The 8,136-nt window shown below is 39.9% G+C and overlaps 1 pseudogene; it reads right to left on the bottom strand.

Moving 5' to 3' along the window:
* Positions 1 to 5,410: 5,410 nt before the first annotated feature.
* LOC115898522 lies at positions 5,411 to 5,561 on the bottom strand (annotated as a pseudogene).
* Positions 5,562 to 8,136: the final 2,575 nt, after the last annotated feature.

Here is an 8,136-nt window from a genome sequence, read left to right as displayed (position 1 = left end):
ATCTCACTGAGGTTTGGTGTACAAATGATCCTGTCACCCATGTAGTGAGGATAGTAACTGATATGCAGTTTTTCAACCATTCCCTCCCAGATGGGAGTGTCTCCCAGTGTCTATCATTCCCATCTTGATGCCCTTGAGTACTCAATGTTTAGCTCCCACTTACATTTGAGAACATGTAGCATTCCGTTTTCTGTTCCTGCTTAAATTCACTTGGGATAATACCCTCCAGCTGCATCCATGTTGTGCAAAGACATGATCTTGTTCTTTTATATGGCTGCATAATATTTCATGGTGTATATGTACTACACTTTCTTTATCCAGTCCACTGTTAATGGGCATCTAGGTTTATTTTGTGTCTTTGCTACTGTGAATGTCTTTACTACTAAGATGAACATATGCACATAGGTGTCTTTTTGGCAGAATGATCTGTTTTCTTTTGGGTGTATACCCAGTAATGGGATTGCTGGGTTGAATGGTAATTCTGTTTTAAGTTCTTTGAGAAATCTCCAAACTACTTTCCACAGTGGTTGAGCTGGTTTACATTCCCACCAACAGTGTGTAAGTATTCCCTTTCCTCCACAGCCTTATCAGCACCTGCTGATTTTTGACTTTTTAGTAATAGCCATTCTGACTGGTGTGAGATGGTATCTCGTTGTGCTTTTGATTTCAAAGAAGGCAAAAGTTTTGCTGAGAATTACCATGCATATGTTGCATATACATTTTAGTAAAATAGCAAGCACATATACATGCACATAATAGCCTATGGAGGCTGCTCAGACAATGTCTAATAAAAATTTCCAGTTCTGCTTCAATAACGGTGAGATCACGAACCACACAGTGATATCAGGAAAGAGCCCCTGCACTGCGTCTGGCTGGGTCAGCACTCCTGCCCTGACTGCTCTCAGTTTGCACCAGTGGCTCCCTGCTGGAGGTCCCCATTACTAATCAGAGGCATGAGCATTTGAAAGCACTTTCTCAATGAAGCTTTTAACAATGGATTTTTTTATTGGTTTTGTTTCCAATATATTTTGCAAAATGCTGGCTATATACTGTTTCCTCATTTTACGTGATGAGAGTAAGAGAATGATTTTGTTTTCTCTAACCGCTGTATTTTGATTTTGTATTTAACTCTTCCTCAAGTTTCCACCTTCATTCTCTGTCTTTATCACGGTTTTAATGCTGCAGTGGTGCAACGATTATTGAATACCACTTTTGCGGAATAGTTTTGTGTTTGAAGTCATCAGTATCAAGACATATCATTGTGATATCAGTGGTCTGTCAAAGATTCCTAAGAACTTGACTACCCAACCTTGTGACAACTTTTTGACTACTTCTGCTTTTCAAATATTGCCTAATACCCATAAACATTTTGTTATTTTCTTTATGTCAAAGGTGGACATAAAATAACAAGCATGCCTGCTATTTTCATTTACAGATTCTTTTCCTTGTAGATGAAAAGAGATGGTTGATTCCTCAGACTAGCATAAGACTCTCTTCTGATCATCGGCAAATACTAAGCACCAACTTTTTATTACCCTGAGTCACCTTTGAATAGTATCTTGGCTATAATCAAGAACTAGATGCTATTTCAACCTAAAGCTAAAATAAAAAACACTTATTTAAAAATCTATACATGATGTACTGTGGAGTGTATAATTGTTTAAAGCAGCATAGTGAAAAAGAGCTCTTTCATCTGCTAATGGGTAAAAAATGGGTTGGTGAAGGTTGCTCTAGCATCCCTGGAAATGAGTAGTTCTCAATGTCAGAAACAATGCCTTAACTTTTAATGTAAACTATTTTGGAGTTCTTTGAGAATCTAAGAATTGCTGTATGCAGTTGGAGTATACATATGGCAGTTCTTGGAGTACTCAAAGAGTGTGTGTGTGTGCGTGTGTGTGTGTATAGCAGTTCTTTGAGAGCTCAAATATATATATAGAATATATATATAAAACAGTTGGAGTATATATATACACACATAGAATATATATATTCTATGTACAGAGAATTACATATGATGTAAGCATAAGCAAATATATATAATTATATGTATATAAGTTATAGACATATACATATAATTACATATTCTATAAAGTTATTTATTATATTATATAAAACTTTCGTTAGCATCATTACTGTAACTTACCTGAACAAATGTGATGTATATGACTGACTAAAAATGGTTCACCTCCATGGCAAATATGCCACACATGATGGACAGGGAGAGAATAGAACTCCACTGTCCCTCACCTGTGATCTATCCTGCCTCTTTGTAATCTTGACATTAACCTTACTTGCTAAATTGGGGGCAAAAATGGCACTTCAGGTTATCCTCTCTTTAGGAGTTTTCCACCCAAAAAGGAGGCTTCAAATGTCAATTGGCTGACATACTCTAAGGGCTGCTATTTCCTAGGCAGATACCGCTGAATTTCACAAAATTACCCTGACTCTACATTTGAGTCTCCTATCCATAATGATTTTTAAGCCACTGATTTTGAGCTATCCATTTTGATTTTGATGGAAGTGAGCTCAACTTGAAAGGGATGTTGACAAGCAATAGAATAGGAGAGCTCTTTTATCCACATATACTAAATAAATCACTGGAGTTGAACTTGAGCTGAACTCTAACGAATGTTCATCTGATTCTCAAAGGAACTATGTTGAATCATGATGCCACAGAATAATAACTTCTACAAGAGTCTCAGTTCTCTGGCGTCGGTGTGTTGTCCTGCAGCTTTAGGTATCTGCAGAGGTAGGCTTGGGAAGGAGGACTAGTGCAGAATCACTGGCCCCTTTCACCCACTACATGAAGCCATCCCATTGAGAATAACATTCCCGGCCGGGCGCGGTGGCTCAAGCCTGTAATCCCAGCACTTTGGGAGGCCGAGACGGGTGGATCATGAGGTCAGGAGATCGAGACCATCCTGGCTAACACGGTGAAACCCCGTCTCTACTAAAAAATACAAAAAAACTAGCCAGGCGAGGTGGTGGGTGCCTGTAGTCCCAGCTACTCGGGAGGCTGAGGCAGGAGAATGGCGTGAACCTGGGAGGCGGAGCTTGCGGTGAGCTGAGATCCGGCCACTGAACTCCAGCCTGGGCGATAGAGCGAGACTCCGTCTCAAAAAAAAAAAAAAAAAAAAAAAAAAAGAGAGAGAGAATAACATTCCCGAAAGGAACCCTCTTGGATGTATCTGAGCCAAGCACTGGAATGATGTTTTGAATAATTATGATAATGCTCCATTGAGATGGAGTCTTGCTCTGTTGCCCAGGCTGGAGTGCAGTGGTGTGATCTTGGCTCACTGCAAGCTCTGCCTCCCAGGTTCATGCCATTCTCCTGCCTCTGCCTCCCGAGTAGCAGGGACTACAGGGGCCTGCCACCGCACCCACCTAATTTTTTTATATTTTTAGTAGAGACAGTGTTTCACCGAGATAGCGAGTATGGTCTCAATCTCCTGACCTCGTGATCTGCCTGCCTCAGCCTCCCAAAGTGCTGGAATTACAGGCGTGAGCCACTGAGCCTGGCCTGAAACAGTTTGTATCTTATAATTTCAGTTTGAATAGTTAGACTTTAAAACTCTTTTCTTTTAATTCTGCAACAAAATACCCCTTTGCCATCGTGTAGAAAAATATAATCTAGTCAGGTGATAGCTGTATCAGTTTATAAATCTTAACAGAACACCCAGGAATACCATATTCAAAGAAGGGCCTCTGCATGTCTCCCTAGCATCACATTCTGTTTAAGTGAAGCAATGGACAAAACTTCCTTTCAACTCCCTTCTACATTAGCCCTGGTCACACTAGGCCATTTGTAAGAACTTTCTTTTCTCCCCACTGATTAGTGCCTATTATGGTTTTCTGGACAAGAGCAACTTTGTTTGTACTACTCAAAATATTGCTTTCATACAAACTTCTACTCTTTTACCCAAGTCCCCAGCTGGCCCATGTGGCTTCACACAGAGGGCCGTCTCAACCTGCCCTGCTCTTCACCACACCCACCCAACTGCAAGAAACACATGGACTCACCCTCCACTCCCTGTCCAAGTTCAGGCAGCCGAGTCCTGGCAGCCGAGTCCTCACGCTGTCCTGGTGCCTCCTCAGTGTGTTCTAAGAGCACAGCTACAAAGACCCATCAAACTCATCAATGTCAGGGCATTCAGGACAAAAAGCTAAAATCTGTGGCAGATATTTTCATTCTGGATATTATGGTCTTATAGAAAATTCAAGGTTAATGTTTGAAAATTTGTTTGAACCAAAACAAAAATAGAAAATTAAAAAAATAATTTTTAAATAGATATTCAGTTGTACTATTTCTTTCAGCTTTAAGAACCCAAGTATGGGCCCAGTGAAAGGTAATTAACGTAAGTTTGAGATGAGTTTTAGGAAAAAACATCCCCCCACAGTTAGGGAACATGTGCACTGACTGGGTATTTGGTTATGCTGAGGAATTATTGTTATACTTTTAGGAATGATAATGATATAACAGTAATATTCAGCAAAAGTAATCTATCTTTTAGATACACATAATGTAATGCTTACAGAAAAAGAGAATTACATGCACAGAGTTGTAGAGTTTGCTGCAAAATAATCAAAGGATGGGAATAGGACCAGGATTTAAACAAAACCAAACAGCACAATATGTGGCTAAATTTTTCTAAATGTAAATAGATTTTTAAAATTTCAAAATTTATCTTAAATATGACCAGTCAAAGAGAGTATTAGAAGGAAAAATTACAGACTTATTTCATGGATGAACTAAAACTTTTGTAATCTAATTGATTAAATACAAACTAATAGCAAACATTATTAATCAATGTGTAAAAAGCTTAATATGTCATCCATTATCTCTATTTTATGATTCTATGTTTCATTTGTTTCCAGGCATAAAACCCTCCCACCCCTTCTTCTATGTGATGATTTGACCTGAAGTTAACTTTCTAACTCTGCTCCCTGGTAAATTGATATAGTGGTATGTTAGATACGCAGCTAGGCCACATGACTCCTAGTGAATATCACCCTTGAGCGGTAGATTGAACCTGGACAGGGAGAACCATGAAGGCAGCTGTGTCCCTGGGCTTCCCTGAGGGCAGCGACTCTTGGAACTGATTGATCCCTTCTGGGAACACTGGTAATTATACCTATGGACCTATAAGCCTGTGCATAAAAGCTACTGGCACTTTGGGGAATGAGAGTTTTAACCAAGGTGACTCCCACATCTCTTTTCCCCATCTGAATCTCATTTTCTTGGCCCTAAACTGTACTGCTCTGTGAACTGTGCAAGGTTTTCTCATAACAACTATGGCTTCTATTTCATTTGGCTTAAGAAAACAGGGCATGTTGGACTTATAAATTATATGTGTGCAACAACCAACACCTATTTCACCATTATTTTATTTATTTATTTATTTATTTTTGTGAATGCAGTGCCTCACTACCACAAATCATGCAGTCGAGTTTCCCACATTTGGGGACATCGCAGGGGTCAGCACATCCAGAGTACATTGGATAAGGCTTGCCCTGGGAAAACCACCTTCATGATCATGGTATCTCCCCTGCCAGGTAAGTATGCGTCACCATTTTCTTAATTTAGCAAAAATATTGTTCTACCGTGATGTTTATTCTTGAACTTTTTAGGTAAATTTTATGTAAATTTCACAAAACATCTTATATTGTGCCTTTGACTGAATGAATTTCCAAAATAGTCCTTTTGTTTCGTAAATGGGATAAAAAATATTTGAACTAATTTTGAAATTAACTGAGCTTATTTTCTGTTTGAAGCAACTGATGACACTAATTTATACCTGGCAGTATCTAACTATTAGCAAAAGTTTTCGCTTATAACAGAATGAAGATAACACAGAAAGTGACAATGTCAAGTCAGACCCATAGGGCTCAGAGATTTTACTCAATAGCAAAGTTTATTAATTCAAGGAAAAAGATAACTGTAAGGCACAGGTGAAGCTCTGTGACCCACTCAGGTACTCACTTTACTTCTTCACTGTGTGCCAGAAATAAGAGCCTCTCTGTGAGCTCTTGCCCTCAGCCTTTAACTGCTTGCTGATGATCACCAGTTGCTGGTGGTGAGCTCCCTGCTGATGTACTGTTTCTTTGCTAAGCATAGGAGATGACTTCAGGGTCATGAAAAATCTTTGCAGAAGGGATGAGTGCATTTAAGGAAATTGTGACCAGCTACTGACATCCACAAGTCTGGTTGCTCAAGGTGCTATCTAAGACCGAACAAACACACTTTTCTTCTTGGTTCCCTGAAACTCCTCCAACTTACTCTCTAGCTGTACAAAATCTCTGTGCTGCTTCTTTCTGTTAAGGCAGATTTGTGAGCTCTTGCCCCCTCCCACCATCTTCTTGCTTTGGCCAAATTGAATAAACCTTTTTTTCCAAGCACCTATATGTCAGTGCGTTTGCATCAGCTGTATATTGGGTACAAAAGCTTGAACTTGGGGTTTTACAACACCTGGATAGAATCTCCTGAGGACATTGACTTTACAAACAGCTACCCTCTTTCCTGCAGCCCTCAGGGCTTGCAGAAGCAGACCATTATTCCCTGGTGAAAGCTAGGACCGCCTTCAAGCTGTAGGTCATGGCTGCAGAGGCCTCTACCCCACAAAGCATTAGGTGTCCTCCTGGAGAATGGCCCACTTCTTCCCAAAGCTGACAGGACCATAGCTAGAGGTAACACCCAGCATCAGCCGACGCGGAGAATGACACACTTAAAATTGACTGTACATCAAAGGGGAAACTTACTGCTAGAGTGGACTTTAGAAGAGATGGCCGTGATAGATTCATGTGGAAATGCTCCAGTTCCCTTGTGAAATGTTAGAAGAAAAGCTAACAATTGAGAAAAATGGGAATTCTGGAATGGACGTATTGCATAAGACCAGAAAACTCACCTAAGTTTTGTGTTGCCTGGGAATGCCCAGAGGACACATTATTCACCAAGGTCATTCAGAATGCTTTGGAGAGGCAGGCACCAGAATCACTAACAAATTCAGTCATAACTGTCCTCTGCATGCCACAGCTGATAGTAAAAAAGGGAGTCACAGTTTTGGCCTCAAATATACATAAAGATACACTAAAGCATTAGAGGTTAGGTGCAGCTCTTAACTGCTGGAATCCAGAAAGCAGCAATTACCACAGTGACCAGCAGGTCCTCTGCTTCCTTTTTAATTATGTATATATATATATTTTTTTTCTGTTGAGTGTTTTGGGTTCCTTGCACACTGGATATTAGTACCTTATCAGATAAATAGTTTGCAAATATTTTCTCCCATTCAAATTGTCTCCTCACTCTGTTAATTATTTCCTTTGCTGTGCAGAAGCTTTTTCATTTAATACAGTACCGGCCGGGTGCAGTGGCTCACACCTGTAATTCCAGCACTTTGGGAGGCTGAGATGGGTGAATTGCCTGAATCAGGAGTTCGAGACCAGCCTGACAAACAAGGTGAAACCCCATCTCTACTAAAAACACAAAAATTAGCTGGGCATGGTGGCAAGCACCTGTAATCCCAGCTACTTGGGAGGCTGAGATGGGAAAATTGCTTGAACCCAGGAGGGAGAGGTTGCAGTGATCTGAGATCTTGCCATTGCACTCCATCCTGGGTGATGCAGCGAGACTCCATCTCAAATTTATATATATATAATCCCATTTGTCTATTATAGATCAAGAAATTGTTTCTATACACAGAAACATGGAGAAATCTTAGCAAAAAAATAGTGCTGAATGAAAAAAAGTTGGGAATAGATAAAGGTCAGCACTACTCATGTAAATTTGGAATGCACATAAAGAGCAGTACATGTTTTATTGGAAAGGCTGAAATGAAATTGTAACATCAAACACCTTAAGAGGTTTGCATGGTGAAGGAAAGGGATGCAGCTGAGAGAACAGAGGAAAAGGGAAAACGCAAATTAAGGAAATGGAGAGAAGTTCTTCATAGATAAGTGATGGGTGCTGCCTCTTCAGACTGAAAGAAGTGATCGTTGATCCTGTGTTTTAAGACAGAAACAAAACACAATTTGACTAAGTGGTGTGGTGAGGAGCTACTCAAACTCTTAAGCTAGCTTGAAATTCATAGTAAAATTCATGATGATATATCATTCCACATCTGCCCAATTAGGGGAAAGGAA

Source organism: Rhinopithecus roxellana, chromosome 6 (assembly GCF_007565055.1).
Source record: "Rhinopithecus roxellana isolate Shanxi Qingling chromosome 6, ASM756505v1, whole genome shotgun sequence".
In the NCBI taxonomy this organism is placed as follows: domain Eukaryota; kingdom Metazoa; phylum Chordata; class Mammalia; order Primates; family Cercopithecidae; genus Rhinopithecus; species Rhinopithecus roxellana.
The sequence above is the reverse complement of the archived record's forward strand: the minus strand, read 5'-3'. Positions and strand labels throughout refer to the sequence as shown.